The 4,865-nt window shown below is 34.3% G+C and overlaps 1 long non-coding RNA gene across 1 annotated transcript; it reads left to right on the top strand.

Annotated features, from left to right (window-relative positions):
• The first annotated feature begins 1,184 nt into the window (after positions 1-1,184).
• Positions 1,185-3,458, top strand: LOC131529183 (uncharacterized). The gene is made up of 3 exons (XR_009268019.1): positions 1,185-1,612; positions 3,013-3,074; positions 3,242-3,458. It is a non-coding gene; the product is annotated as an uncharacterized LOC131529183 (long non-coding RNA).
• Positions 3,459-4,865: the final 1,407 nt, after the last annotated feature.

The following is a 4,865-nucleotide window of genomic DNA, read 5'->3' as shown; positions in this document are numbered from 1 at the left end:
ATTGCAAAGCAATAGAGTGATTCAATCAGGCTTCAGCATTTCGAGGAAAAGGAGTTTCCCCATACGTAATGTCTCGTTCCCTCCTCTCAGGGAACCCAGGTTACGTGAGTAACCAGAGACGTTTTGTTTTGTTTTGTTTTGTTTTTTTTCAAAGTACAGCTTTCACATCCAAGCATATGTAGATGCTTTTCTGTTACATTACATTTTTTTCAGTGATTCACTGCAGACATTTGCTGTGTGTTCATATGTGCCATGACCAAGAAATATGATTTCAGTTTCCTTGATTGTAATTGTATTTGTTTTGGCATTCAATTTAGATTAAAGTTAGATTATTTCAATATATTAATAATGCATTTAAATAATTTAATATAATCCTGTGCCCCCCTGTTTGAGAACCACTGACTTAGAACCTAAACAGATCTTTCTCTCAATAATCACAGTTTAACAGAGACAAAATAACACCTTATGAATTATATTACTGCACTCTGTGGCAGTTTGCACAAAATTTCTTACAAGTTAGTCATCTATTTTTTCCTTTAAAGGTCCAGTGTGTAATATTGAGGCGGATGTATTTACAGAAATGCAATATTATATACATAAATATGTTTTCAGTGCTGTATAAAGACCTTAACCTGTTAACTGTCATGGTGGGCCCACTTGCCATTACATGTTTTAAACAGTAATATCTTAGTCTGAACCTAAAGTAATCTCGACAAACTATATATCGTTTGAAAGCTTAAATAAGAACCGTTATGTTTTTATTACCTTAGAATAAGCAATTTCTATCTACATACATTTTGCAACGCCATGTTTCTACAGTGGCCCTAAATGGACAAACTGCTCTACAGAGTGTGTTTCACCACTATCCCAGCCAACATGTCCATGTGGGCCCCACATGGGATTTATCTGGGCTATTTGGGCATCAGCTGGGCATGGGCTCAGAGTGGGCACGTTGATGGGCCCCAGCTTGGATAAAACTGTGGGCCCCAGTTAAGTTGCCCATTATTGTTTATTTGTGGGTCCCATATGGGCCACATTTGGGCTATTTTAGGCTATATTTATAGTTACAAAAATGTAGTTTTTTGCAGTTGATTTATTTTTATGCAATTATGGGTAACTACATTACCATAACAATTGAATAAATTGATTATATTTTAAGTATTTCATGTGTTTTTAAAGGATTATATCATAATGTATTGTATATAGGCTACAACAATCCAAGACCATTTACTTTAGGAATAATTTCATTTTATTTATTTATAAGCATCTCCAAAAAAAGTAGGCCTACTCAAAAGTAGTTTTTTCTTCTTCTTATAATCTAAAATCACTTGTGTTATGCAGTCATTGCGTCATGCTAAGATTGGCATGCGTGTCTTCCCGCCTTCTTATTTAAAAAAAACGGTTTGCCTCTCACCACTTAAACACGGGCACCTGCGTGTCAATGGATAAAACTCTAGGCCTAATCTATCAAGGTAAGATTTATATTTCATTTTATATTAGCTGAGTTACTGCTGCTTTTATCTAACTGGACATTTTTTTCAAAGCGACGCGGCTGGCGGACCGGCGGGGAGACTCATCGTGAAGGTGAAAGTCCTAAGAGTATGTTAAATGGGTAGGTATACGTTAAAATGCATGTATAATCTCAGGGGCAGATAGGGGATGCAGAGTATGCCAGGCATATGGGCCCAGACCGCTAGGGGCCCCCAAATGACGACTTTGGTTATTGTTTTATTTTTTTATTTGAGCGCGTCTTCTAGCACTTTAAAGGACAGATACACCTTGCCAATTTGCCAATTTTTTTGTATGGCTGTTCATAATATTTTTTTATTAAATGTGACCAAATTTCATTGTGAATGAATGACATTCTTGAACTGACCCGCATGCGCAAAAGAACAACAACAAGACGGCATGAAGTACGCTGTCATATGGAAGTAAACATGGAGGCCACTGAATTTTAATAGTTTACCCTAATTTTTATGTTTAGCCAGTGACCAAAGAACTACTGATATGTAAAATCTTTGAAGTGACTCTCGACAGCCTGGAATACAAAAGTATGTCAAAATACCTGTCTTGGCCGCCTCAAAAACAATTTATTATCTGACAATATAAAATCCTCAAACAGGCAGCCCAAACGATGTAACAGGCAACGTGATGTCTGGCCCTCCCACCCCCAAAAGTTCGTTAGAGTTTTCCCTATTTTCCTCGCTTTTATTCGCTTTAAATGCATGTGTGCATTTTACTTTCACTTTCGAATTAGCGGCAATTCAGCGTCAATTGAATGAATTGACAACAACAAAACAGTACGACAAACTCACTTAGGCTAAATTAAACATAGAATGTTTACACAGAATGTTTAATATATTAACAAAGCGAATACAAACACCATGCTATCAGGCCTAATATAAAATAAATAACTTACACAAAATATAAAACGCTGAAAATCAGCAAACATTATTAACAAATTTATTTGGTGGACCCAAAATAAATAAGAAACGAATGTTAAAAAAGCTTCCAAAATCATCTTAAAAAATATTTTTTAAAGCAGGCGCTTTCATATATCGTTATCTTTCGCTATAACTTCCTTGTCTTTCTCACCTCACTGGTCAGCTCGACTCACTCTACTCACGTGATAAATTAAATCCGACTCATGCAGCTGATCTGAGAGGCACGCATTGTTCAAAGTAAAAAAAAATAAATAAATAAAAATTATATATATATGTAAATAAATAAATAAATACATTTAAAAAATGTTAAAAACAAGGAAATTTATCTGGCATTTCTTCTTTTTGCTGTATCGAAAACTTAGGCTGCCGAACCGTGACACCACTGTGTCCTATAGAAACCAACTCACTGCTCTTGACTGAATAACTTATGATTAATCTAAATTTAAAAAAAATCATCTGGAAAGAAGGGGGACCAAATTTCTGTCCTCTTAAAACTCTTCATTGCACCCCTGTATACACTTTTCTTCATGTAAAGCAGTGCTAACTAACTAGTATTTTTCTCCCGCAGCGCGCTGGCAGACCGGCAGGGAGACTCATGAAGACGAAAAGCCCTACAAATACTTTAAATAGGTAGGTGAACTTTAAAACACTGGCAGTCACATCATTTGTTTTATACCAATGCTATTTGCAATTTATACATACGTTTGAGTTAATAAATGTCTGTAAGAACATTGGATGAGGACAGCGGGTGCTCATTTCTCAGTTAAGCCGTGTTAAACAGCATTTCTCTCCCGCAGCGGCGCTGGCAGAGCGGCCGGACCATCGGGAGACAGGCGGCCATAAAGAAGACCGTTTTAAACATTTTGAGATGGTATGTGTCCTCTGATTATTGTTGTATACTCTTACTAATTAAGTACTTTAACTCTTCAAACTTTTATTTTTTATATTTAATACATTTATTTTCCACTGGCACAATGTGTTGTTAACTGTGATTTTACTTTTAGGCTATACACTACCAGCAAAAAGTTTTTGAACAGTAAGATTTTTAATGTTTTTAAAGAATTATCTTCTGCTCACCAAGCCTGCATTTATTTAATCCAAAATACAGCAAAAGCAGTAATATTGTGATTTTTTATTTTTTTTTTCTATTTAAAATAACTGCTTTCTATTTGAATATATGTAAAAATGCAATTTATTCATGTGATTTCAAAGCTGAGTTTTTAGCATCATTATGCCAGTCTTCAGTGATCAGAAATCATTCTAATATGCTGATTTGCTGCTCAAAAAACATGTATTATTATTATGTTGAAAACAGCAGAGTAGAATTTTTGTTCAGGTTTCTTTGATGAATAAAAAGTTCAAGAACAGCATTTATCGGAAATAGAAATCTTTTGTAACATTATAAATGTATTTATCATCACTTTATCAAGCTTTTAAGTAGTGCATATTGTTACAAAAGCTTTTTATTTCAGATAAATGCTTATCTTTGGATCTTTCTATTCATCAAATAATCCTGAAAACAATTTACTCAACTGTCTTAAATATTGATAATAATAGAAAGTAGTTATTTTAAATAGTAAAAAATATTTCACAATATTACTGCTTTTGCTGTATTTTGGATCAAATAAATGCAGGCTTGGTGAGCAGAAGAGAATTCTTTAAAAAAATAAATAAATGAAATCTTACTAAAAGATGAATCATAAATAAAGCTGTTGGTGTGAAGCAATAACTTGTATTACTGAATATATAACAAAATAAAATAAATAACAGTATAACTCTGTACTTCATTTTATAGTGTGCTTAAAACTACTGTACTTAGTTTTAAAGAAATTTTACAGTGGTATGAAATACAGCAACAACTGCATAATTGTTGCTAGTAAGTTACTTTTAATTTGACAAACATTTTACGGTTATACACTCTTTTGAAATCAAACTGTTGCATTATCATGTAGGCTATTTTACAACCAAAAATAGCTGCTAGCACATAATTACATTTCTTAACTGAATAGTGTCACCTTTAACTTGTTCATATTACCTTTAGTAATAACTATCCCTTTAAGTGACAGTTTTGTCACTTAGGGAAAACTACTGTCACGGGTAATTATAACCACGCATGCCTTTTAAGGAAGATTGATGCCTTTGAGTTGTGGTGTTGGAAAAGGATTTTAAAGATTCAATGGACAGTGAGGGTTACCAACAGAGCGGTCTTGGAACACATCAAACCACAAATGTCACTTGAGGGGAAAATTACCAAACTGTGGCTCATCTACTTTGGCCACGTGATGTGAACAGCTTCACTAGAAAATGCAAAAATGCTCGGCACAGTTAGCAGAACAGAAAATAGAGGCCACCAAAAACACTTTGACGCTTGACACCATCAAATGTGACACTGGCCAGGGCATAGAACAGCCGAAAAAGAAA

The sequence above is a fragment of the Onychostoma macrolepis genome, chromosome 21 (genome assembly GCF_012432095.1).
Source record: "Onychostoma macrolepis isolate SWU-2019 chromosome 21, ASM1243209v1, whole genome shotgun sequence".
Classification (NCBI taxonomy): Eukaryota; Metazoa; Chordata; class Actinopteri; order Cypriniformes; family Cyprinidae; genus Onychostoma; species Onychostoma macrolepis.
Note: the sequence above shows the minus strand (reverse complement) of the source record. Positions and strands in the feature narration are given on the sequence as shown.